The following is a 27,422-nucleotide window of genomic DNA, read 5'->3' on the forward strand; positions in this document are numbered from 1 at the left end:
ACAGATTGACCCCATTTTGCCTTGAACTGCAGGGATTTTTCGACTACGATAAGGGTTCCGAGTGTCCTGTTCATGCCTTCATGCCCACTAGAATATTTGTGGCACTGAGTTAGGCAGACCATTATTCATAATTACTCTTTTATTTATTTTTTTAATTCATAGGCTTATTTGAATTAGGATGTCAAGCCACAGATGGAACCATACTTAACTGTGATTCATGTTGCAATGACTTAAAAATGAAAAGCCCCTCAAACCCTAATCCACCGGTACTGCTTAATCACAGCTTTTGTGTTTATTTAGCACGCTCTGAGGAGGTATTTGCCGAATGAATGTTGCCATGCGGAAGGCTATGCTGGCTGCTTGGGGTTGAGGGGAAGTCAGGGCCTAAGGAAATACAAGGGGAAGTCCTTGCCTTTGCTTTCTAGTTGGAAGCTACTTGAACCACTTTTACGAGCAAAGCGCATGGATCATTGAGGCATTTCATTGTCTCTGCCCTCTGAAGTCCGGCCAGTGTCTTCCCTGGTGATGGATGACCCTGGACAATGACGTTAGGAGAATGTTTGACTTGAGCTCACTTTGCTAATAAGGCGTAGTGGAACTTGGATTAGAACCCGGATTCATTCCCTTTATTGAGCTTTCTTCACCAACAGGGACTAAGTCCTCAGAGGTTGTTTTCAGGAGGTTGGTCTCTGACTGGGTGTGATACAAATAAACCATGAGGGGACAGCGCAGTCCCCTCTGCCCCCTCCAAGGTGGGGGCTGTTGGCTCAGCTCCACACCTGCGTTGAGAGTTTCCTGCCCCAGGCCTGTGGCTCCTTAGCTCCCACATCCTGTTCCTGGGACCTCTGCGGCCACCTCCCCTGGCCAAACCAGTCACCCCACACCCTCTTCCTATCGGGGGCTCCCAGAACCAGGGGGCTGGGTGGCCCTCCTGTTTTCTCAGAGCTTTCTGCCACCCCATGCTGCCAGGGCCATCGAGTCCTGGTTTGATGTTGTCCCACCACTCTTCCCCTGGCTCTCTCTCTACCAGCCACACCTACTGCCCAGCAGGCCATGCTGCCCCCAAATCTTCGCAGTTGCTGTTACCCGAAATTCTGTGATTCGCTGCGTTAGCACGTAGGTAGCACACAGCCTGTGGACTGAGGACGGGCCAGCAGATCCAGGACTAACCCACCCCCCCACCCCACCCCACCCCCGCTGCCTCTCTGGGCTGTGCTCAGCTGCTGAGGGTCTCTGTGGTGTGGTTTTGTGCTCCCTCTATGTAGCCATCGAACTCCTTCTCATGACTGTCCTGTTTGCTTAGGCCTTCTGCCTCATCTTGTTACTGCTTTGTGGGATATGGCTTTTAGGAGATTCTGTGCTGGAGACGGATTGTATTTGGGAATTTCGCTGCAGAAGACCTGGTCTTTTTTTGACAGTGAGCTCTGAGATGGTGCTGTTGGGATTGCCTAAGATCTCTTAAGATCTTTCAGATGTGGATCTCAGTTTTTTAAATCAGTAAAAGAGGTTGGAGGGTGTGTGTATTCTTCCTGTGTGTGTGTGCGTGCTTTCTGGTCTACTAAACTATATCTTCAAGCTGATTTAATCACTATAGCATTTGGTCACCTCTATTATAATATATCATATATATGAATTATATAAGTATAAGATATATAGTTATAAAGCACAAAAATAACGATAAAAGGATAAGAAATGAAATGAACACTAAACACTGGTTGCTTTAATGGTATAAAGCCTTTTTGATTCTTTTTAAAAATATTTTTATTTATTCATTTTAGAGAGGAGAGAGAGGAGGATGGGTGGGGGGAAGGGGAGGAGGAGCAGGAAGCATCAACTCCCATATGTGCCTTGACCAGGCAGTCCCAGGGTTTCGAACTGGTGACCTCAGTGTTTCCAGGTTGACACTTTATTCACTGCGCCACCACAGGTCAGGTGCCTTTTTGATTCTTTTTTTTTTTTTTTTTTTATTGATTTTTTAATTGATTTTTAGAGAGAGGGGAGAGAGAGAGAAGGGGGAGGAGCAGGAAGCATCAACTCCCATATGTGCCTTGACCAGGCAAGCCCAGGGTTTCGAACCGGCAACCTCAGTGTTCCAGGTCGACGCTTTATCCCACTGCGCCACCACAGGTCAGGCGCCTTTTTGATTCTTTAAAACATTTTTTATTGGTTTTAGAGACAGAGAGAAACATCAATCTGTTCTTGTATGTGCCCTGACCAGGGTTCAAACCCACAACCTTTTTTTTTTTCTTCTTCTTCTTCTGAAGCTGGAAACGGGGAGAGACAGTCAGACAGACTCCCGCATCCGCCTGACCGGGATCCACCCGGCACGCCCACCAGGGGCGACGCTCTGCCCACCAGGGGGCGATGCTCTGCCCCTCCGAGGCGTTGCTCTGCGGCGACCAGAGCCACTCTAGTGCCTGGGGCAGAGGCCAAGGAGCCACCCCAGCGCCCGGGCCATCTTTGCTCCAACGGAGCCTTGGCTGCGGGAGGGGAAGAGAGAGACAGAGAGGAAGGAGGGGGTGGGGGGTGGAGAAGCAAATGGGCGCTTCTCCTGTGTGCCCTGGCCGGGAATCGAACCCGGGTCCCCCGCACACCAGGCCGACGCTCTACCGCTGAGCCAACCAGCCAGGGCCCCACAACCTTTGTGTAGCAGGACGATGCTCTACCAAGTGAGCTACCAGCCAGAGAGAGCCTTTTGATTTTTATAAAAATGTTTTTATGACGAAAACGCTTTATATTTAAAAGATATTTTTTGTTTTTACCAATTTTAGAGAGAGAGGAAGGGAGAAAGAGAAGCATAGATTTGTTGTTCTGCTTATTTTATACATTTATTGGTTAATTGTTTTTTTTTAATTTTTTCATAGAGAGGAAGGGAGAGATGGGGGAAGGTAAAGAGAGAGAGAAGCATCAACTTGTTTCACTTAGTTCCATTTAGTTGTGTACTTATTGCTTCTCGTATGTGCCCTGATTGGGGATCGAACCCACAACTCTGGATAATCGGGAGGACGCTCTAGCCAACTGAGCTATCTGGCTAAGGCAAAAAAATGTTTTAGTTTTAAAAATCTTGTTTCAGCCTGTCCAGTGGTGACACAGTAGATAGAGTGTTGACCTGGGATCCTGAGGTCCTGGGTTTGAAACCCCGAGGTCGCCAGCTTGAGTACAGGCTCATCCGCCTTGAGCGTGGGGTCACTGGCTGAAACCCAGAAGTCGCTGACTCAAAGCCCAAAGTTACTGACTTGAGCCCAAGGTTCCTGGCTCGAGCAAGGGGCACTGGCTCAGCTGGATTTCCCCCCCCCCCAACCCCCCATCAAAGCACGAATGAGAAGCAATCAATCAACAACTAAAGTGATGCAACTATGAGTTGGTGCTTCTTACCTCTCTCTACACACACACTCTCTCTCTCTTAAAAAACAAAACAAAACAAAAATCTTGTTTTAGCCTGACCGGTGATGGTGCAGTGGACAGAGCATTGACCTGGGATACTGAGGTCCCAGGTTCAAGGCCCTGAGGTTGCCGGCTTAAGCTCAGAGGTCACACTGTCTTGGCTTGAGCCTTGCCCCCCCCCCCCCCCACATATGAGAATCAGTGAATGACTAAAGTGACATAATAATGAGTTGATGCTTCTCACTATTTCTGTTCCTTCTCTCTCTCTCTCTTAAAAAAAAATCTTGTCTCATACATAGGAGTTCTGGGTCTTGGTTGATATTGGTGATATTTGTCTTGACGATAATACAGGACTCTAGGTTTGGTTCTACATTAGTTTTCCGAGTCTTGATTTAATGACCATCATGTTTGGAAAAGTTAATCCCCTGAGAAGATCCAAGTACAAGACACCTGTTATTTCCAGGGTTTACAAATCACGATAGTGCTATCCCCCAATTAGCAGTGGCTTTGTTAAAAAAAGAAAACCAGCTAGAAAATTTTCACTTCTGTTGTTTATTATTCGCTTTTGCAAACTAAGGTGCTCCATTTAAAGGGTGTTTTTACCTAGTGGATTCAAAACCCACTGAAAACCCTCATTTGCAAGTGTTTACAAGTTTCTGTTTATGGATTTTATAGGTACAGGCTAGATTTTGGCAACAAAGTTGCTTAACAATGGAAACAGTTTCAAGTATCTTTGTAGCAGATGGGTTGATCATTTAATATTTTTATTTTTTACAGAGACAGAGTGAGTCAGAGAGAGGGCTAGACAGAGACAGACAGACAGGAACAGAGAGAGATGAGAAGCTTCAATCATTAGTTTTTCATTGCGTGTTGCAACACCTTAGTTGTTCATTGATGGCTTTCTCATATGTGCCTTGACTGCGGGCCTTCAGCAGACCGAGTAACTCCTTGCTGGAGCCAGCGACCTTGAGTTCAAGCTGGTGGGCTTTTTGCTCAGACCAGATGAGCCCACGCTCAAGCTGGCGACTTCGGGGTCTCGAACCTGGGTCCTCTGCATCCCAGTCTGACGCTCTATCCACTGCACCACTGCCTGGTCAGGCTCATTTAATATTTTTTAAAGTTTTTTTTTTTTATTTAGCGATTTTTTTTTTTTTGTATTTTTTCTGAAGCTGGAAACGGGGAGAGACAGTCAGACAGACTCCCGCATGCGACCAACCGGGATCCACCCGGCACACCCACCAGGGGCGAAGCTCTGCCCCTCCGGGGCGTCGCTCTGCCGCGACCAGAGCCACTCTAGCGCCTGGGGCAGAGCCAAGGAGCCATCCCCAGCGCCTGGGCTATCTTTGCTCCAATGGAGCCTCGGCTGCGGGAGGGGAAGAGAGAGACAGAGAGGAAGGTGGGGGGTGGAGAAGCAGATGGGCGCTTCTCCTATGTGCCCTGGCCGGGAATCGAACCCGGGTCCCCCGCATGCCAGGCCAACACTCTACCGCTGAGCCAACCGGCCAGGGCCAATTTAGCGATTTTTTTTTTCTTTTTTTTTTTTTTTCCTGAAGCTGGAAACGGGGAGAGACAGTCAGACAGACTCCCGCATGCGCCCGACCGGGATCCACCCGGCAGGCCCACCAGGGGCGACACTCTGCCCACCAGGGGGCGATGCTCTGCTCCTCTGGGGCGTCGCTCTGCCGCGAGCGACCAGAGCCACTCTAGCGCCTGGGGCAGCAGCCAAGGAGCCATCCCCAGCGCCCGGGCCATCCTTGCTCCAATGGCCTTGGCTGTGGGAGGGGAAGAGAGAGACAGAGAGGAAGGAGGAGGTGGGGGTGGAGAAGCAAATGGGTGCTTCTCCTATGTGCCCTGGCTGGGAATTGAACCCGGGTCCCCCGCACGCCAGGCCGACGCTCTACCGCTGAGCCAACTGGCCAGGGCCAATTTAGCGATTTTTTTAAGAGAGAAAGATATAGGAGGAGAGAGAGGGAGACAGGAACATTGATTAATTCAATTCTGTATGTGCTGTGACTGGGGATTGAACCGGCAACATCTATGCCTCAGGATGATGCTCTAACGGTTAGAGCAGGGGTCTCAAACTCAACTCAGCATGTGGGCCGCAGAGCAAGATCACAGCCGTTCGGCGGGCCGCACTAGGTCTACAAAAGGCAACTGTTACGCAACACTTTTCTCACTGCAGTTGAAAACAAAAAAAAATCAGTACAACAAGCACAATCGTACATGCAGTTTACTCAGTGTCACAAAACGACCAGAAACTGTAGTTCGCATCACAACTGCTGTTAACTAAGCTAATATCTAGCTAGGATGCTAGAGAAATGAAAAATACAAGTAGGCCCCTAGGCTTACTTAATTTTATCCAAAATATTTTGAACTTCGTGGATTAGTCTGTGGGCCGCACAAAATTGTTTGGCGGGCTACATGTGAGTTTGAGACCCCTGGGTTAGAGCATCATCAACTGAGCTCTCCAGCCAGGGCGATCGTTTAATTTTGACATGTATTTTCTTTCAGTCCTACATGAAACAGCTAGTCAAAACATTATTTTTTAATTTAATGAGAGGAGAGGAGGTGGAGACAGACTCCCACATGTTTTTTTATTTTTATTTTTCTGAAGCTGGAAACGGAGAGACAGACAGACTCCCGCATGCGCCCGACCGGGATCCACCCGGCACGCCCACCAGGGGCGAAGCTCTGCCCACCAGGGGGCGATGCTCTGCCCATCCTGGGCGTCGCCATGTTGCGACCAGAGCCACTCTAGCGCCTGGGGCAGAGGCCACAGAGCCATCCCCAGCGCCCGGGCCATCTTTGCTCCAATGGAGCCTTGGCTGCGGGAGGGGACGAGAGAGACAGAGAGGAAAGCGCGGCGGAGGGGTGGAGAAGCAAATGGGCGCTTCTCCTGTGTGCCCTGGCCGGGAATCGAACCCGGGTCCTCCGCACGCTAGGCCGACGCTCTACCGCTGAGCCAACCGGCCAGGGCTCCCACATGTTTCTGGACTGCGATCCACCTGGCAAACCCATTAGGGGGCAATGCTCTGCCCATCTTTGGCACTGCTCGGTTGCTCAGCAACTGAGCTCTTCCTAGCACCTGAGGTAGAGGCTGTGGAGTCATCCTCAGTGCCTTGGGCCAACTTGCTCCAATTGAGCCATGGCTGTGGGAGGGGAAGAGAGAGATAGAGAGTGAAAGAGAAGTGGGGGTGGGGTGGAGAAGCAGGTGGGCTTTTCTCCTGTGTGCCCTGGCTGGGAGTAGAGTCAGGGACATCCACACACTGGACCAACGCTCTGCCACCGAGCCATCCAGCCAGGGCTTCTTTTATTTTTTAAAATTAACTTATTTATTGATTTTAGAGAGAAAAGAGGGGGGGAAAGAGAGACAGAAACATTGATCTGTTCTTGTATGTGCCTTGATGGGGATTGAAATAGCAACCCCTGTGCTTTGGGGCGATGCTCTACCAACCGAACCATCCAGCCATGGTAGAGCTTAATTTTTTAAAGTAAACTATTTCTAAATGAACAAGTAATGGCAACGTTTACATGAAGATAAAAAGGGAAAGACAGGATTTTCTCCAAGACAAAATAAAGGTGTAGCAGTCATCAGGTGTTGACATAAAGTCCTAATTGGCATTCGGCCCACGGGCAGGCAGGAATTAAAGTCTAACACGAGCGTTCACGCAGAGAAAACCACTCTCAGTCACTAAAGGGCCATCAACAGACTATTGAACACAGTTACTTGGACAGCGTGAAAAATCGTATGAAGCGTTGGGCTTTCAGACCTCTGGTAGGCAGTCATTTGATTCTGCGTTGGCTCTACAATTAATTGCCTATGCTTTGAGAATTCTGACTCATGATTGGGAGAGGGTGCTAAGTTTTAAAAATATATATATATTTGCTTTGCCACCTGCCTGTTAAAAATGATTTTTCCATAAGATTTTATTTTTATTTTTTAAAGCAGTTCTTTTCACATGGTTAGTCCCTAGGAAACCGCAGGGAAAGTGCCACGACTCTCTGTGAACTTTCCACTCTTCCTAGATTGCCTAAGTCCTCCACGGAGTGACCTGAAGTCCCCTCCCTGCACAGCAGGTGCCCAGGAGGGCCTTTTCTTGGCGCCTTGTATGTCCCCCGCACTTCCCTTTGGAAGAGCACAGTGTTAGGGACAGAAGGTTCTGCCACATGGCCTCCTTGTGACTTGTGGCCTGTTACTGTCCGGGTTTTAGAAGAATTTTGCCTGCTGTGTCTGTGACGGAAGCATAAGAATGTCAGCGTGTGTAGGGTTGTGCGTCTTTGAGGCTGTAAGCAGTCTAGAAGTATGCTACCTGGTCCGGCGTTCTGCCTTCTTTCTCCCCCTTGGCTGAAGAGCCGTTGCGTCATATCTCAGCAAACACTCTCTGTTTGCGCCTGGAAGTCCAGAGTTCTGCAGATGTCTGTACGTTGCCTCCTTCCTGATAGTGGGGGGTGAGCGCGGCCTCCTCCAGCTAGACATAGAGAGCTCGTGGTAGATCAGGGTGCCAGACTGCCGACCTGTGTGTGATTCTGGTCTATGGTCTTCAGACGGGTTGACGTCCCTGAGATGCAGAGCGTGTGTGGAAAATGCTTTTTTTTTTCCTAGCCCATATTTTTGTCCTTCTCTTTCTCTTTTATTTTTCCTGTTCTTAACATCTTTTTTGACATCCGTTTTATTTATATATATATATATATATATATATATATATATATATATTTTTTTTTTGCTTCATTCTGGGTAAACAGTCCCAAAAGATGTAACTTTTGATATATTGTAAACACTGACATTTAAAAATAGTAACTGGTTTACTCTTTTAAATGTATCTGCTAGGCCCTAAATATTGCCATAACTTGACCTATTTGTCATTCATTTAAGAATAAGTGAATAAGCTCTTCAGTCAGATGTTCATTTTTTTCTCTTTTCTCCTTGATATCGTATTTCATGTCACTTGCCCCCCAAATGTTAATTTCACTTTTTTTTATTAAGTAAATTTTTATTAATTGGACTACATTAAAATTAAGAAGTTCTGTTCATCGAAAGATGAGTGAAACAGTTAAGCAGAATGGGAGAAGGTATTTATAATATATAAATCTGGCAAAGGACTTGTAAGCAGAATATATAAACAACTCCTTAAAATCAGTTTGTTTTCCCCTATCAATATATGGCTTTTATTGTATCTTTAAAATATCACATATAAGTCTGAGGAATCATTTAGCATCTTGCTCTTTCTGTAGCTGGACAACTGGATCTTATTTGTCAGCCTGCTGATCTGTTCCTTTTTCAGAAACATAGACACCATCCAAAAATGTTCTGGTTTCCTTGTTTTCAACTGTAGTGGCCTACTGAATCAAAGCAGCTGAATTTAATACAAGTTCAATATCATTTCCTTCAAGAATCAATTCATCTTTCTGGGCTTAAGATACTGAATAAGCCATTCCTGACCTCATCCGAACCTTGTGGATGTATTTTTTGCCCAAGTAATTTCTGATTTCAACAAGAGAACGATTCTTCTGAATCACAACGTTGATGGGGAAGTGAGCATACACAGACTTCACCTTGTAACAGAAGCCAAATAGAACCCCCTGGACAGTGTTCTATACATGACCGCAGACAGTGCACATGGTGGCTAGTTCTTTCTATTTCCCCGCCATTTACCAACCCGGAGCCTCTTTTTCTTTACAAAGAGACTGAGTTCAACACCAGTTGATTGAAGTTTCTCCACACGGTGCTTCTGTGGTTCTTCACAATAACTGTGTCCATTCAGAGTGACGTCCACATTTTCTGGGACATTGACCATCTGATTGCTGAGAATGGTCTTCATCCTCGCAGTAGATGTGGCAAAGAACTGTCTATGACTGAGTATTCACTGAGAAATAATCGTGAGTCTGCAATGTCATATGTGCCATGTTGTGTTTCAGTAAGAAGTACACGAAGCCAATTGCGCGCTTAGTATATCGCATGCTCTCTCAAGGTCTCCTGTGCGAAGTGCATGCGTCTCATAATCACGTCTCACCGCATTGTACTGATCAGTTTCTGAGAGTCAAGAATCCAGGAGTGGCATATCAGTGGTTCTGAGACTCTCCGGGGACATTGCAGTAACGTTGTTGGCTGGAGCTGCCATCGGTGAGGAGAGGATCCACCTCCAAGCTTGTTCACAAGGCTGTCAGCAGCCTGGGGGCCTCACTGGAGGGAAGCTTCAGCCCCTCACCGGGCAGGCCTCTCCAGAGGACTGCCAATTTCACTTTCTTTTATGTCTGAAAATTCCTTTCTTTTTAAAAAATTATTTATTTATTTTACAGAGAGAGGAGGGGGTGTGAGAAGTATCAATTCATAGTTTGCTTTAGTTGTTCCCATGGATTGCTTGTTGTATGTGCCTTGACTGGGCCAGCCCAGAGTTTCGAACCTGTGACCTCAGCATTTCAAGTCGACACTTCATCTTCCATCCACTGTGCCACCACAGATCAGGGCTGAAAATCTTTTCTTGATTGTTCTATCATCCTCTGTATATACAATGTGTGTATATACATTGGGATGATTTTTGTTTCCTATTCTCAGAAATCTCTTCAGTGTTAACTTCTTTTTGAACTGCGTTTTTGCCGTTCTTAGCATAAATCAATCAAAGTGAGCCGTTCGCTTTGATAAGTCATTAAGCATAAGTGGTAGAATTTGGTTTCTTTTTGTTTGTTTGTTTTGTGTAGGTAGAAACGTTGAGAAACCCTTCCCACGTGTGGGTAGATGACAGGGCGGAAGGCCTTTTGTTGTATCAGAATCACTGAGTTGTTACCTCTCAAGTGACGCGGTAGAACCTGACGTATTTTATAGATGGGTCAGCTTGCCTCTTCTCTTGTTCCTTTAATTTTGTTGAAAGCAGAAAACTGGAAACCTTTTAAAAAGGATGTGTGAGTCACTGAATCAGTCCCTTTGTAGTGTCAGCACTAGCATTTCAATCACCCCTTTGTAGGGCCACTGACTTAGGAACCTTGGGTCCCAGCCTGGCTTTGCCAGTTACTTGCTGAGTATCTGTTTAGTCATAGAGACGCGGGACCTCTTGACCCTTACATTTCATAATTCCCTAACGAGCCTTGAGTAGCCGAGAACTGTTGCTCACCGCCGCTCACACATACCAAGTACTTCTTGCATCCTTGGTGTCGCGAGCTCACACAGTGCGGTTGGCAGTTGTACTCCCTGGTGGGGGTTCTGAAAGACTGGCATCCGCTGCCACTTGCCTGCATGCACCCCACCTGGATGCCAGCTGGATTCCTCGTAGGTCGTGGAACCCTGGGTGCTTACTCACAGATGGCCTTTCCTGGGGGGTGTCTCTCTGCAGCGTTGCTAATGCATCTTGAACGGATCTCGGAACAGATCTCGTGGTAGAATTTCCCCCACCCTCTGTGGTTCTGGCTTGTTTAGTCTCTCTTCCTCTCCAGACTGAGCTCTCTTGGAATCAGGTGGTGGGGGTGGAGGGGTCGGGAGGACATTGGTTTCCTCGCTGTTGGCGGAGGCTAACATATGATCTGAAAACAGTGTGTGTTGTCCTCAGTGAGTGTTTCTTGATTAGCCAAATATTAAGGACCATTTTGTCAAATTCTTTGGCATCTCTTGAAGAATGCATTGCTTCCTTGCTCAGGGATCTTTTCTGGTTTTCAGCTTTTTTCAGATTTATTTATTTTGTAGTTTTCAGCATTTAAACTCGCTGCTTTGGCCTGACCTGGCGGTGGCGCAGTGGATAGAGCATCAGACTGGAATGCCGAGGACCCAGGTTCGAGACCCCAAGGTCGCCAGCTTGAGCACAGGCTCATCTGGTTTGAGCAAAGCTCACTAGCTTGGACCCAAGGTCGCTGGCTCGAGCAAGGGGTTACTCAGTCTGCTGAAGGCCCATGGTCAAGGTACATATGAGAAAGCAATCAATGAACAACTAAGGCAGTAGTTCTCAACCTTTCTAATGCCGTGACCCAAAACCAAAAAATAACTTTGGTGGCTACTTCATAACTATAATTTTGCTAAGTTATGATTCAGAATGTAAATACCTGATACGCATTATGTATTTTCCGATGGCTTTAGGCGACCCCGCTGGGGTCGCGACCGCAGGTTGAGAACCGCTGAACTAAGGTGTTGCAGTGCGCAACGAAAAACTAATGATTGATGCTTCTCATATCTCCATTCCTGTCTGTCCCTTTCTATCCCTTTCTCTGACTCTATGTCTGTCTCTGTAAAAAAAAAAAAAAAAAAAGTAAAAAATTGTTACAGTGCATTAAAAAAAAAAGTAAAAGAAAAACAAAAAACTTGCTGCTTTGGCTCTTGCTGGGACTTCCTCTTGGGGTCTCATTACCTACCTATATAGGGTTGCAGGCATATTGTCAGCCATAGAGGTTGGTAGGTGTAGATGCCTGTTTAATGGTGTGTTCAGAGAAATGAAAAAAAAAAAAACAACTGTAGAGACTTGGGGTGATGAACACACAATGCAGTATACAGATGTTGTAGAACTGTGCACATGAAACTGGCATTTTATTAACCAGTGTCACCCCGGTAAATTCACTAAAATTTTTATTTTATTTTATTCAATGAAAGGAAGGGAGGCAGAGACAGACTCCTTCCTGCATGCGCCCCTATGAGGATCCACCTGGCAAGCCCACTAGTGGGCGATGCTCTGCCCATCTGTGGTATTGCTCCATTGCTCAGCAGCTAAGCTCTTCTTAGCGCCTGAAGTGAGGCCAAGGAGCCATCTTCAGCACCTGCGGCCAGCTTGCTTCAGTTGAGCCATGGCTGCAGGAGAGGAGGGGAAGAGAGAGAGATAAAGATAAGGGGTGGAGAAGCAGATGGTTGCTTCTCCTGTGTGTCCTGACCAAGAATTGAACCCAAGACATCCACACGCCTCGCCAATGCTCTAGCAATGAACCAACTGGCCAGGGCCAAATTTACTAAAAATAATAATAGAAAAAACAACTACTGGAGAATAACTTTAAAATCTTGCTGTGAAGTTCTTACTATGGATACCATCTCTTTTTGTAGAAGAGTTGATCTTTTTTTATATATTTTTATTTACTTTAAAGATTTTATTGATTTTATTTTATTTTTTATTTTTATCTTTTTAACATTTTTTTTATTTACTTATTCATTTTAGAGAGGAGAGGGAGAGACAGAGAGAGAGAAGGGGGGCGGGGAGGAGCTGGAAGCATCAACTCCCATATGTGCCTTGACCAGGCAAGCCCAGGGTTTCGAACCAGCGACCTCAGCATTTCCAGGTCGACGCTTTATCCACTGCGCCACCACAGGTCAGGCAAGATTTTATTGATTTTAGAGAGAGAAGGAGAAAAAAAAGTGTAAGGAGTTGGAATCATCAACTTGTAGTAGTTGCTTGTCGTTTGTGCCTTGACCAGGCAAACCCAGAGTTTCTAACCGGTGACCTCAGCATTCCAGGTCAACGCTTTATCCACTGTGCCACCACAGGTCAGGCAAAGAGTCACTCTTATAAACCACAAGGACCATCTTCCCTGTCTTAGGGGGAGGTGGATCCATCATCTTTAGAGAAAAACTACCTGTGCTTTGGGCACCTGCCTTAGCCTGCCTGTCGGCCGTTCCGAGCACAGATAGGAGTTGGGGATGGATAGGAGCTGGGGACGCTCAGAGCAGAGCACGGCCTGGGAAACATGTAGCCTCTTCGGTTCTTCTGCGTTTGATGAGGATGGTAGGGAACAGGCCACGTCCTTATTGAACTGGTGACTCAGCACAACAAAGACACTCTGAAGCATTACTATATGCGTCACCCCAAACACGGGGGTCGTTAGTATTCCTCTCCCCAACACCAATGTCATGTGTGTAATTATCTGTGTTACAAGCATCCTGCCTGTGACTGCCAGGCTGTGGAACCCTCTCCTTGGTTCACTGGCTCTCTCCCTCCACATGGCCCTCTGCTTGTTGATGTCTCCGGGTTATTTCCTGCTCTGACTCCTCCAGGGTTCCTGGGCATTGCCCCCTGATGCTCTCGAACTTAGTTCATTCAGAACTAGACCCCTGAATACCTGACCTCCCCAGTTCCCAACTGCAGACAGACGTGCTGTGCGGGCTGAGTTTTCTGTCCACACAGATCACAGGACAGACACCTGAGCCATCTCTGTGCCTCTCTAGCCTTCCTACATCCTCCCACACCCATGTCACTTATCTCTGCATTTCTCTTGGAGTCACGCCCCGCCCCACCTCCATGGCCTGCAGCCTTCCCTTCCTATGTTCAGAGCTCTCCAGTGGCCCATCTCCAAGCTGTTCGCCTGACCTCCTGCTCAGTGTTCTCCACATGCGTCCTCCACATGCGGCTGCAGTGAGCTTTGCAAAAGGTAGCCCTGGGCCCTGGCTGATTGGCTCAGCAGTAGAGCGTCAGCATGGCATGTGGAAGTCCTGGATTCAATTCCAGGCCAGGGCACACAGGAGAAGTGCCCATCTGCTTCTCAACCCTTCCCCCTATCATTCTCTGTCTCTCTCTTTTACCTTCCTGCAGCCAAGGCTCCATTGGAGCCAAATTTGCCTGGGCGCTGAGGATGGCTCCATGACCTCTGCCTTAGGTGCTAGAATGGCTCTAGATGCAATGGAGAAACGGCCCAGATGGGCAGAGCATTGTCCCCTAGTGGGAATGCCGGATGGATTCCCGTCTGGCTCACGCAGGAGTCTGTCTGACTGCCGCTCCGCTTTTTGCTTTGGAAAAATACAAAAAGAAAAAAAAAAGGCATTTCTGATCACGCCTGCCACTCCCCTGAAATTCCTTGGTGGTTGTTCGGGCTGGCTGTTCGTGTCACCTCCCACCTGAGCCTGACTTCCTGTCCCTCCCGGGTGCCTCGCCTGTCCTGTCCCCTCTCAAGGACCTCACCTCCACACCTCCGGACTTGTCCCTGCTTCTGCTTGACACGTCCCCTCCCCTCTCGTCTGGTTACATCAAAGCCCAAGGACAGGCCCTGGCTGGTTGGCTCAGTGGTAGAGCGTTGGCCTGGCGTGCAGGAATCCTGGGTTTGATTCCGGGCCAGGGCACACAGAAGAAGCGCCCATCTGCTTCTCCACCCTTCCCCCTCTCCTTCCTCTCTGTCTCTCTCTTCCCCTCCCGCAGCCAAGGCTCCATTGGAGCAAAGTTGGCCCGGGCGCTGAGGATGGCTCTATGGCCTCTGCCTCAGGTGCTAGAGTGGCTCTGGTTGCAACAGAGTGACGCCCCAGAGGGGCAGAGCATCGCCTCCTGGTGGGCACGCCGGGTGGATCCCGGTTGGGCGCATGCGGGAGTCTGTCTGACTGCCTCCCCGTTTCCAACTTCAGAAAAAAAAAAAAAAAGCCCAAGGACTTGCGTCTGTCAGTCCACTGCCCTCTGGATCAAGGTTCCTGTCCTGTGTTCTTCCCTCTAGCACCTGAGCCCGCTGTCTGGTGACTTGTTTGTCTTTCCAGTAGGCCCAGTTTTTAAAAATCGGTTTTGGGTGGGGGAGAGAGAGAGAGAGAGAAACATCAGTTTGTTGTTCTACTTATTTATGCACCCTCATTGGCTGATTGTCGTGTGTGTCCTGACTTGGGGATTGAACCTGCATTCTTGGTGTATTGGGACAAGGCTCTATCCAACTGAGCTACCTAGGTGAATACAATGAGGTGGTTTTTTGTTGTTGCTATGAGCGTGGGACTGAGTTATAGAGGTTCGTCTGGGTCATTGTTTTTTTTTTTCTTTTTCGTTCTGCCTTCAGAATTTGAGCTCTGGAATGTTCCTCTGACATATCATTGTGGGTGGGTGGTGCTGGTGATCTTCATGGTTGTTGCTGTCTACCCAGTGACCACTGGACTGGCAGAGGGGGTAGGCAGTGCAGTAGGAGGAGGCACACAACCTGTCCTGCCTGCTGGGGGACTGTGGGCATGTGGACTGTGACAGGACGGGGTGGGGGTGGGGGGTGCGTTGGCAGAGGGACAGTCAGGGGACTGTGCCTCCTGTTCTGGGACATGGGAGGAGAACAGAAAACTTGGACTTCATGGATTTAAACAAAATTTGTGTCAAAAGTTCCTGTAGAAAGATCTGGGAAAAGTCAGCTTTGCACGAACCTTATACCTACAGCCAAACCCATGCTCTTCTGTTGAGCTCTTAGGTATGTTTGAGGGTCGAGAAGGTGTTGGGTCACAAGTTTTTAATTTATTAGAAAGACCTTTGGCCTTGGCTGGTTGGCTCAGTGGTAGAGCGTTGGCCTGGCGTGCGGAAGTCCCAGGTTCGATTCCCGGCCAGGGCACACAGGAGAAGCGCCCATCTGCTACTCCACCCCTCCCCCTCTCCTTCCTTTCTGTCTCTCTCTTCCCCTCCTGCAGCCAAGGCTCCACTGGAGCAAAGTTGGCCCAGGCGCTGAGGATGGCTCTATGGCCTCAGCCTCAGGTGCTAGAATGGCTCTGGTTGCAACAGAGCGAAGCCCCAGATGGGCAGAGCATCGCCCCCTGGTGGGCATGCCGGGTGGATCCCGGTTGGGCACATGCAAGAGTCTGTCTGACTGCCTCCCCGTTTCCAGCTTCAGAAAAATACAAAAAAAAAAAAAAAAAAAAAAAAAAAAAAAAAAAAAAAGACCTTTTGTCGTGTTTTGCAATACTTTTTTTTTTCTCCATCACTGGTAACACGTGCTCTGGTAAGACATCGTAGGATGCCATCAGAGGGCTGCGGTCACTGTCCCACCGCTGCATCTTCGACCCCTCACATCAACACTTCACGCTGTCTGGAATTATCGGTCAGTGTGTGTATTACCTGTTTATTTTCAAAATACTCGCACCAACGGTAATAATAGCTAATGTCTTCCGACCAGTGACTGTGCTATTCCAAGTGTTTTTATAGGAATTAACTCCTTGAATCTGACTAACAGCCCCGAGAGGTGACTGTCATTATCTTCAGTTCCCAGATGAGATGGTAGCACAGAAAAGTTAAATGAGGCCCTGGCCGGTTGGCTCAGCGGTAGAGCGTCAGCCTAGCGTGCGGAGGACCCGGGTTCGATTCCCGGCCAGGGCACATAGGAGAAGCGCCCATTTGCTTCTCCACCCCTCCGCCGCGCCTTCCTCTCTGTCTCTCTCTTCCCCTCCCGCAGCCAAGGCTCCATTGGAGCAAAAGATGGCCCGGGCGCTGGGGATGGCTCTGTGGCCTCTGCCCCAGTCGCTAGAGTGGCTCTGGTCGCAATATGGTGACACCCAGGAGGGTCGCAACATGGCGACGCCCAGGATGGGCAGAGCATCGCCCCCTGGTGGGCAGAGCGTCGCCCCCTGGTGGGCGTGCCGGGTGGATCCCGGTCGGGCGCATGCGGGAGTCTGTCTGACTGTCTCTCCCTGTTTCCAGCTTCAAAAAAATTAAAAAAAAAAAAAAAAAAAAAAGTTAAATGACCGTCTTAAGAGTTCTGAGCGCTAAGTGCTGGGGCCCGAACCGAAACCCACGTACGCAGCCAGGCTCCAGAGTCCAGAAACCCACACTGCACGCCCCAGTCTCAGCTGAAGCTCACCAGCAGGTGCACCTGCCTCCCCCGCACCTCGCATGGGGCGCCCTGCCCTCTGCTCCTGGTGGGCACCTGCTGTGTGGAATGAATGTGAAACACACTAGTAAACCCTGAAAATGGAAACTTGTTTTTTCTTTTTCTTTTTTAAGATTTTATTCATTTGAGAGAGAGAGAGAGAAGGGGTAAGGAGAAGGAAGCATCAACTCCCATATGTGTCTTGACCAGGCAGGCCCAGAGTTTCGAACCGGCTCAGCATTCCAGGTTGACACTTTATCCACTGCGCCACCACAGGTCAGGCTGGAAAGCCTATTTCAGGGTTCTTCCTCAGTTACCATTCGGCTTTTTTCCTGGTAAAATTCTTTCTTTTCAATTACAAACTCACATTTATGCCCAGGTATTGTCCCTTTTTTTTTTTACATCAAATGTTACCTCTCCTGGGAAACATATTGTTTTCCTTCTCCATGACTCCTTGGGGGTCCGTGTCCCTTAAGATATGACATTCTCTTAGCTGTGCAACAGTGAACAGGATCTGAGGTGGTTTTATGTGAGCAAAATAAATGTCGGCCTCCGTGGCCTCCTTAAGATCTGGGAGATATTTCAGCTTCATCAGCAATATCCCGGGGGAGGGGGACGCTCCTGCCGAGGGCTGCAGCCACCCACTTTCCGTTGTTCTTGCTGGGAGATGTTATCCCTGTAAAGAAAGTTAATGTCACTGGATTTTCAGGGTATACTGATTTGTGGGTTTTGAGCATCTAGTTTTCAGCTGTGATCTTTTCCTAGTTCTTACAATTGAACTGATGAGAAAAAAAAGACAGTCTGGAAAAAATATATATATTTTAATAACATTGGGAGGTGGTTCAGTCTGCTTTCCTTCTGCCCTCTCCAGTAGGAGCAGAGGGTTTCCCTGTAGGGGCAGGCCCATGGATGGCCTTCAGAAAGGTCTCGGGAAAGCACATGGCATGGATGGCCGAAGTGGGTGTGGACACCGTGAGCCCAGAGCAGGCACACAGCAAGTGAGCGAAGCGAGTGTGCTCATGAACGAGTGTGCTCACGTGCGGAGAAGGAGAATGAAAGTAGGAAAGAGCAGAGCCTTGGGCAGTGCTTTTGGCAGAAGGGCCAGGCAGGTCCCCGGAGATAGGACATCTGTTGATTTACTGTCAGTACAGTTTGCGGGTGGGAGCTAGTGGAGTGATGGAGGGGGGTTTGTGGGTTTGTGGATCTCACATGGTTACGGGCAGACCAGATGGCGGAAGGCAGGTGGTTCCTAAGCCCTCCGACTCCCAACTGCAGGATGAGCACTGTCCTCACGGATGGAGCCCAGGGCCGCATGGTGGGGTCTGGGTCCGGGAGGGGGGCGGGGAGACCCAGAATCGAAGCGGACTTGCTCCCGGAAGCTACAGTTTGTGAAGGTGGTGATCCTGGGCTGGGACATTCTGGCCTCCTGAGACCAGAGGGGAGGGGCGGGGCAGGGCAGTGCAGGGGTGGGATGGGGACGCATTTTTCTCCACACTTGTACACGCATGATAAGACCCGGCGTGGGTAGAAAAATGAAATGAATTTCTGCTGAAGACACCGTTCCTCCCCATGGCATCAGCCCTAAACTATGTGCTTTGGGCATTCGTGACCAGCTCTGTGGGGCGGATGGCCATGCAGGAGTCCGAAAACCCGTTGTACCTGGGGGAGCTGGTTTTATATGGGAAAACCTGACTCTCGGGATGAGTCGCCCAGGGCTCTCCAAGGTCATTTCTTTTCCCTTACTGCTTCTGGCGTGCTGTCTGCCTTGGTATTTTTGTCCAGCCTTTTCCTAGTTTTGCTGACTAGCTACCAGCACGTCCAAGCTTCTGTAACTTGGTCATTTCCTAGAACAGAGGGGACTGGTTTGACGGGGGGTGAGGGGGGGGAAGGGGGACGGGACTTGGCGGGGGTGACCCAGAAATGGTATGGAATAAGGAAAAGGACTGAGGAGGTCACTCTATGTCCCAGAATACTCTCCTTCCTTAGGTACAAATTGAGGGGAACTGGACTGAACAGCCCTTCAAGTCCCTTCCGTGCCATGAAGAATGACCTTGGGGAAGGCTAACATGTGCTCCTGTCCCCTCTCGTCTCTGTCTCATCTTTGGAGCTGGCCCAGCGCATCTGGGACTCAGAGAGCCTGCCGTCCCCTCATCCCAGGGGAAGCAGGAGAGTGTGGAGGTGCCTCAGCTCTTCTCTGGTTTGTCCCTTGTCTCCTGGCTTCGCCCCAAGCCTTGCAGATCCTCGGGCTCTTTCCACGGACTTAGTTTCTTTCTGAACCTTGGGGAGCTCTCATCTTGCGCCCTGTTCTTCTTTTTCCCGGGCCTGGGTGCCTGCCGTTCTTGGGAGTCACCTCCAAGCCCAGCCTGGCTACCTGGCACAGTGAGTCCTCCCTCTCACGTCATCGACAGGTTCTGCGAAACCAATCTTACCGCAGGCTGACGGATGTAAGCAAGGACCGGTGCCTACAGCGTCCTGCAGCGTCGCAGTGGAATGACTTTGGGTGCGATGGCATTCTTCCAGGGCTGGCTCTCTGGTCTGGCTGAACTTGGACGTTCTGGGAAGTCCTCATAGAGTGGTGACATTCAGAGTCAGCCTGGTAAAGGTGTCTGTCCCCTTGAGTCAGAGGTCTCTTAGATACCAAAGCAAGGTCTTCCTCCTAGAGGCTCCTGTTCCCGAGGCGGTCCCTTCCTGTCCCAGGGCCCTGGCTCCGGCTTGCTTGTTTCCTTCCTTCCTTCCTTCCTTCCTTCCTTCCTTCCTTCCTTCCTTCCTTCCTTCCTTCCTTCCTCCCTCCCTCCCTCACCTCCCTCACCTCCCTCACCTCCCTCACCTCCCTCACCTCCCTCACCTCCCTCACCTCCCCCTCCCTTCCTCACCTCCCTCACCTCCCCCTCCCTCCCTTTCTCCTTCCCTCCCTCCCTCCCTCCCCCTCCTTCCCTCCCTCCCCTCCCTCCCCTCCCCTTCCCTTCCTCACTTTCCCTCCCTCCCTCCCTCATCTCCCTCCCTCCCCTCCTCATCTCCCTCCCTCCCCTCCCCTCCCTCCCTCCCTCCCCTTCCCTCCCTCACCTCCCTCACCTCCCTCCCTCCCTTTTACATGTTGTGTGGCTGTCACGGTCACAGTTCCCTGAGGTCCGAGGGGCCATCGTCCGGCAGAAAGAACACAAGAACAGACCATAAACGTATGGACCGCCGTCAGAGCTGGTGCCGGGAGTTAACCCGGAAGAACCGACCCTGCGTGTTTGTGATGTTGACTGGACCTGTCGGAGACTCAGGGGACGGGAAATGCGGGTGCTGGGAGCAATTCCGTGTGTCGCGGGTTTCCTCGGAGGTTTGCATGCCCCCTGTGTCTGCCCAGTAAAAGGAGAAAGATACTCCCCTCTTGAAGCCCTTCACTCATCAGGCACGTTTATGAGATGTTTTTGTTTTGTTTGTTTTCATGAAATATAAAACATGCCAAAGTACCAAATATTTATATTGTTAACAGTGTTACGCCTGCCTGTTAAATTCAGTGGGTTCTCTCTGCTCATTCCCGTCTTCAGCCAGGGGACTGCAGAAAAAAAAGGAAAGGGATTTTAGTCACCTGATCCTGAGCCTGAGAATCTCCCTCCCTGAATGTCGTCCCTGAGCCAGAATGCATCTGATAGACAGATTTTCCTTACTTCTTTCTCTCTGGTCCCCTTGGTGCTTATGATAAAAGGTCTCGATTTACGGCTCCGTGTGTTGCCAGGTTTAGGTACTGGTGGCTTCATGGAACATCTTTGCTCCCGTCTGCACGCCCTCATTGTGTGTCCCTTCTCAAGAATGTCATAGTTCTTCTCAGAAGCTCTTCATCTGCACAAGCACGAGGCACAGGGTGCACACACGCAGGGCATTGGGATGTCCTGTACTCAGGGACTTGGCCGTCGCGGTCCCCTCTTCCAGCGGTGCTTCCTTCCCTGTGTTCACTCATGGTGCTGATGGGAGCTACACGGTCAGTGTTCCCTGCTAACTGGGAACTGGGTGGTGGAGGGCCCATTCCTGTCCCCCTTCCTGTCGAGGTGCCAGCCGTGAGGCAGAATGCCCCTTGGAGTGACCCTCCCACCACCCGCAGGCCTGAGACCACAGAGAAGGACCGGGCTCAGCCTTGAAGCCACCCCCTGCCCAGAGAGGGGTGGCAACAGGTGGCATCCGGTCCGGGGGTGTTACTTGACTTCACTCAGCTGGTCCCCAGGCATCCCACGAGAAAGGAACCGTTGGTTTATCTGGTGTCCTCTAGGTTAAGGCTGGGAACTGACAGGTAGCTCAGTTCCCATGGCCAGCCACATGTGGCAGCTGGGCAGCTGGGCGTGGCCTTTGTGGTGACTCTTCTTAGCACCTGAGGGGGGGAGGCCAGGGAGCCATCCTCAGTGCCCGGGGCAACTGTCTAATCAAGCAATGGCTGCAGGAAGAGGGGGGTGGGGAGAGAATGAGAGAGAGAGAGAGAGAGAGAGAGAGAGAGAGAATGACAAGAAGAGGAGAGGTGGAGAAGCAGATGAGTGCTTCTCATGTGTGCCCCGACCGGGAATCAAACCCAGGACATCCACACGCCGGGTTGATACTCTAGCACTGAGCCAACCAGCCAGGGTCAAGCAGCAGGCTTTTGTAGGGGAGGTTAGTTGCAGTGAGTCAAGCTTTCTGAATTCATTCCATGCACGCCTATTCCTAATCCCCGAGTCTTCGGTGTATTTTGCAACAACGATGGCCCCAAATAAGGCGTTGTAGCAACAGACGCCACTTGGTTGCATCTTGTTTCCAGACAGTTCACGCTGTGCCACATTTCAAGAGGCACAGCACTAACTACCCCGCGCCCTGGTGGGAAGTAAAACTGTTCTCACATATGTATTCAGCCACTTCCCAGTTTTTGCATTTTCTTCCAGCTCCTGCCCTAACTGAGACCCACAGAACCTCTGTCCGCACAATTGCACATCCCAGGGTTTCCACAGAGATGCCCTTGGGACCTGCGTTGGGTGATACGCTGGAAGTCGCCGTGTCTGAGATGGTGGCAGGTGGGAGCAGGGCCACTGGTGTGGAGACTGGAGGTTCCAGGACACCTGGTGGGTGGAGGGACAGGGAGACTGGGAACTCCCCTCCTTGTGCTGGGCAGAGGCGTGGAGTAGAGAGGGGAGACACTGAGTCTGCCCTCGCTCGCCTGCTGCAAGGTGTGCAATCTCGCCCTTTTCCCATCATCTCTGTAAAGTGAGGAGGGGCTGTCTGTGGCACCCAGCGACTAAGAGAATAAAATGTGGAAATACTCCAGGTATGAAAATGTTAAAAAAAAATTTTTTTATTGATTGTTTTTATTAGAGGGGAATGGAGAGAGAGAGAGGAAGAGAAATACGGTTTGTTGTTCTACCCATCTATGTATTTATTGGTCAAATCTTGCATGTGCCCCTGACCGGGAATTGAACCTGCCACCTTGGTGTATCGGGCAACACTTCAACCAACTGACCTACCCTGCCAGGGCTGAAAATGTTCTGAAGCCTTAAAGAACTACCTATGGCAAAGTGATAGTGTCTTCCAGTGTGGAAGGATTATGTATCAGATTCCAACAGAGGGTGACGCTGAGGCTCAGAGAGCAACCCCTTCCCCAAGCTCACAGCTCGCAGACGGCCTCGCCGGGACTAGAAGGTTCTCTTTGAAACCTGGTCTCCACTGGGGATACCGTTGACTATGTTAAATGTCTGTTGCGTGCCTATAATTTGGCATTTTAGATGTTGGGTGAGTTTTAGCTGTTATCTTTAATATTTTTTCCCCTAAGTAACTTGTCATGAGCTTTCAAGGCATTGAGCTCTTTTTAAAAAATATGGCCTGACCAGGCGGTGGCGCAGTGGATAGAGCGTCGGACTGGGATGCGGAAGTACCCAGGTTCGAGACCCCAGAGGTCGCGCGCGGGCTCATCTGGCTTGAGCAAAGAGCTCGCCAGCTTGGACCCAAGGTCGCTGGCTCCAGCAGGGGGTTACTCGGTCTGCTGAAGGCCCGCGGTCAAGGCACGTGTGAGAAAGCAATCAATGAACAACTAAGAAGTCGCAACGCGCAACGAGAAACTGATGATTGATGCTTCTCATCTCTCTCTGTTCCTGTCTGTCTGTCCCTGTCTATCTCTGCCTCTGTAAAAAAATAAAAATAAAAAAAAAATAAAATAAAAAATATGTATATATTTTAATGCCCACCCTAAATTCTTTGTCTTAACTTCTTAGTTGCCATGCCTGTGTATATTGATCTTGCAACTGGCCAGAGGAAAACAGACTTGAAATGACTTCAGTAACGGGAACAAGTTGTGACATGTGGCAGCTGTGTTTCGTTGGCCAGGTGGCGATTCAATGGCTAACATTCTAACGCCGCAGCTCGTGGGAGCTGGAAAGTGTTGACGGATCAGTTAATCAGAGAACACGTCCCGGGTCCAGTGTCGCTCCTTTGGCTGCCGCAGATGTCAACTGGGACTGGGATTTAGAGCCTGAGAATCGGGGATCTGCGCGCAGTGCCGCCCTCGCCAGCGTGGGGGTCGACTTTGTAACGTTGGGGATGTGCTGACAGACGAGACTGGGAAGGTGATCCCCCCCTCACGCTCCGTGGCTTTCCGCTCCGCACAGGGAATGTGTTTGGGGGCAGGGGACGCACACTCTCTCACACCTGCTGTCTCAGGTGTCCTGGAGATCACCCATTGCCGCGGGTGGCGGGCCTCTTCCCTCCCGCACAGCGGTGCCGAACCCTGTTCTCTCTCTGCATCCTGGTTTCAGCCAAGCCACTGGGCTCTGTCAGCATTGTAGGCAAGCTGTGGTGCGAAGTGCTGGTTGTGTCCCGTGTAGCTGGCACACAAAGATGAGTCAGGCCATGGCAGAGGGCAGGTGACTGATGTGAGTGATAACAGTGCAGTGAGTGAGGGACGTGATGTGGGACGCAGAACGTGGTTGGAGCAAAGACTCAGAGGAGCCGTCATTGCTGGGTGGGCAGGTGGGTGGGTGGAGGGGTCGGGGGAAGCAGGCAATGGCAGGCGCTGATGGAACCAGACAGGGAGGGTGAGTGGGAGGGAGTTGGCCAGATTGGAAAGGGGGTGGGGGCGTGCTGGATGGCGTTGCAGACGTTCCCGGAGGCCTGGGAACAGCATGTGTGTGCTCACCCGGGTACGTGGCAGGCTGAGAGGCAGGAGCAGCCGGTCACAGCCAGCTTGACAGCCCCATGTGCCAAGAGAGGCGTTTGAATGGCAGCCCAGGGCCGCCGTGCGCCACCTGTCCCTCACCTGCAGCTCCCGCTGTCGCTGGCTGTCCTGCTGGTCCCTTGTCCTGTCCCTCCCCGTCTCTCCCACCCCCGGTTTTGCCTCAGGCTGTCCGTGTCTTTCTCCCACATGAACTGGCCAGATGCCCCCTGTCCCCAGACGAGGTTTCCCTAGGTCCGTGTCTGCTGGAGGGATTGGAGGGTGGTGCTGGATGATTTTGGAGAGCCTCGGCCTCAGGAAATTAGCCCTCTGAGTCACGGTGAGCTTGGTAGGGGGTGGGAGACAGGTTGGTCCCTCCAGGCCATCACAGGAGCCACGAGTTGGGATCTGTCAGGTCTGCGCCGTGAGGTGGGTGTGTGAAGCACCACTGATCTGCACGGAGTGTCCCAGCCTCTGCCAGGTGTGCATCAGCATAAACTGGCCAGTTGAGTTCCCTCCTGAGGCGTGAGTTCTTGGGAGGCTCAGAGAAGTTAAGGAACCTGCTCTGAGGTTGCTCAGCCGATAAGGGGAGGAGCCAAGGGTTCAGCCGTGGCCTGTCCAGCTCTCCCTGCCTGCTGCACCTCCTGCAGGGCTCTGTGGGTCCACTGGTAGCCCCCTGCGTACCAGGCAGAGCGCGGCCGCAGTTCACCGCCTGCACCCTGGCAACCTTGCCTGCGTGAGCTCAGCTCTGCTGCTCGGATAGGCCTGGGAACTTGTTCCCCGGAGAGTGTGGCCAAGTCTGGGAAGGTTATGCCAGGCCTTGCCGCAGAAGTGTCTGGGCCTGTCACGGAATCTGCCCAGTCAGCAGCACCTGCTCCGAATTCCCATTGTGTAGGGTTCCAGGTGAGGGCTGACGCTCGGCTGCAGGAGACTCCAGGACCACAGTGCCTGTGCTCCCAGGGATGTTCCTCTCCTTCCGTGTCTCCCAGATGTTCCCAGTTGGCCAGGCCAGCCGCCCGCCCCACAGATGAATTTCCGATGGGGCAATGGTCACACCCGGAGTACCAGGCATTCCTGCATGTTCTAAGCTGCGAAAGCGACTGTGGGAGCGACTGTGGGAGCCAGGGCTGTTGTCATACCGCCTTCCTGAGGCCTGGAGGGGCTTTGTTAGCCAAGCGAGCATCGGAAGCCGGAATCGTGGGTCCAGCATGACCCAGGTGACTCAGGTTATCTAGGTGGGCCCCTCTGGGTCAGTCCCCACCAACTGGGCTGCTTTCTGTGGCTGACAACATGTTGACTGTCTGTTTTGAAAAATGAAAAAGATAAAAACAGTTCACTGAGCTGTGACACATAGGACCATGTTCTCCACGTGTACTTTGAACTTTCCGGGAGGGGTGCTCCAGGCGGGTGCCATCCTCCCGTCCTCGCCCTTGGCTGCTCAGCCCGGGAGTGGTAGCCGACACCAGCTGGTGCCCTTGAAATGTCTGGAGAAGGAGCCCCTGCCTGGGGTCCAGAGCCGGCATCTCCTTCCCATGTTGGAAGCTCTTGGCCTCCATCCTTAGCTGCTGTCTGAACTGGTTAACCACAAAGGGTCCCAGGTCTGTGCTACGAGTGTCTTCTGCCCTCTGGGCCCGGGCCTCTGAACCTGCCCCTGCATTTGAACCTGCCCCTGCATCGCAGACCTCACAGCATCCTATTAACAGGATTGGAAGTAAGAGCATCTTCCCCAACTTGGATCTGCCTCCTTCCTGTCCACTGTGCCTCGTCCAGGGCAGCAGGCCTCTCTGTAGCCCCTGGCTCCTCTGCGAGTCGCTAGGTGGACTGAGGGCTTCTGCCTTCCTGGCACTGGCACCAGCCCTGGCCCATGTTGCTGTGGGACAGACCTCCGCTCCTGGGTTTTCACAGGCACCGCAGCCATTCCTTAACTGCATCAGGCCTGTCCCCCTGCGGGGCGGGCCGGTGACATTCTCTGTTGTTCTCGTCTGTCTGGGGGCTCTGTGGACCACCTGCGTTTCCGGATCAGCGTCTTAGTTCTCCTTTTCCCCCACTGTTGTCCCTGGCTGCCCCAGGCTATCCTGAAGGCTCCTCACCACCCTTGAGCTGCCGTTTTCTCTGCTGAAGTCTTTCTACTGCTGTGGGTGAAAAGGGACAGTGCTCTCAGACTCTGGCTGCCTCTCTGCCGTCTTGCGTAATGTTTACGTAGAGAGTCAGTTCTTATCTAATGCCTGTTCACCTTCCTGTCTTCCGGGTTGGTTAGGATCCTTGGGATCATGATGACAAACCCCAGGAGAGTCTGGACTGAGTCTGTAGGATCCTCCTTAATGTTCTTATACCTTACCTGGTGTGAGCAGGTACCTGAAACTGCTTTGTGTTTAATAAAAAAATAAATCAGTCAAGGGGAAAAAAAAGCAACTTGTCAAATATGATGTGGATTTTACAGCAGTGAAATGAGTTAGCTGAGTTTGCTGAATGGGTAGTACATGTCTGGAAGGTGGCATCCCCTAATCTGGCCACTTGACATGGGGATACCGAGGTTGGAGAGGGGGGGACACCCGGCCACATTTGGATTCCAACCCAGATCTGTGTACCTCAAGCCTGTTTTTTCTTCACTGTGCTGTCCTGCCTCCCGGGAAATACATCCGTGCCACTTGGATACTTTCAGTAAATGACGTGCTCGTTTTCAGTGTGCTGACTAAGAATTGTCAGGTGGCCCCTGGGAGATAGGAAGGGAGGGTGGCTACCAGAGGCCTCATCTATTTTTATCCTTAACGACTCCCCCCTGGAAGGTCCTCGCTTATTGAAAAGAAAGCCCTCCTCACAGCCTCAGTAGGAATCCTCATGAAAGACTTGACCGAGAACATGCAGGAGTTGCCTCTTTTGTGCACCCATCAGCCCTCTGTTCATGTGTGTCATCCCTTCTCCGTTTTGCCTTCCTCTGGAGGAGGTCTCAGACGAGACAATTCTCGGAAGTGAGGCCGTCACCTGGGCTTCTAGCGTCTCTTCCTGCCTTGGCACAAATACTCCCCCCAAGAGTGGCGTTGCCTTTGCCAGGACAGCGAGGGCCAGAGACCTCTGTGGGGCTGTTGTCTGGCCATGTCCCCACTGCTTAGCCGGGGCAAGCATCAGCCAGGGGCAAATGCAGATGCCTGGAGGCCGAGGTTCCCCTGGACCCTCGCGATTAGCATGCTTCAGACTGATAGCCTGCTTTTGATACTAGCACTTGGGAAAACTTCCTTTTAGGGAAACTAGATTGAAATGTCTTCCGTGCAGCCCTTTGTTTCCGTATGGGGTGGTGAATGGATGGAACAGAGACTCGGGTCACTTTAACTGCCTGCATAGTACTCACCAGATGGCTGCTGGCCACCCACTTGAGAGCTGGCCAGTTGGGGCGCAGTTTTTGCTCACAGGTCCC

At 50.8% G+C, this 27,422-nt stretch overlaps 1 protein-coding gene and 1 pseudogene across 1 annotated transcript in view; one reads left to right on the top strand and one right to left on the bottom strand.

Annotated features, from left to right (window-relative positions):
* The window catches only part of UCK2 (uridine-cytidine kinase 2), a 58,582-nt gene that overhangs the window by 4,394 nt on the left and 26,766 nt on the right, over window positions 1–27,422 (top strand). The window lies entirely within an intron of this gene.
* Window positions 8,632–9,316, bottom strand: LOC136323267 (large ribosomal subunit protein uL6 pseudogene; annotated as a pseudogene).

The sequence above is a fragment of the Saccopteryx bilineata genome, chromosome 2 (assembly GCF_036850765.1).
Source record: "Saccopteryx bilineata isolate mSacBil1 chromosome 2, mSacBil1_pri_phased_curated, whole genome shotgun sequence".
In the NCBI taxonomy this organism is placed as follows: domain Eukaryota; kingdom Metazoa; phylum Chordata; class Mammalia; order Chiroptera; family Emballonuridae; genus Saccopteryx; species Saccopteryx bilineata.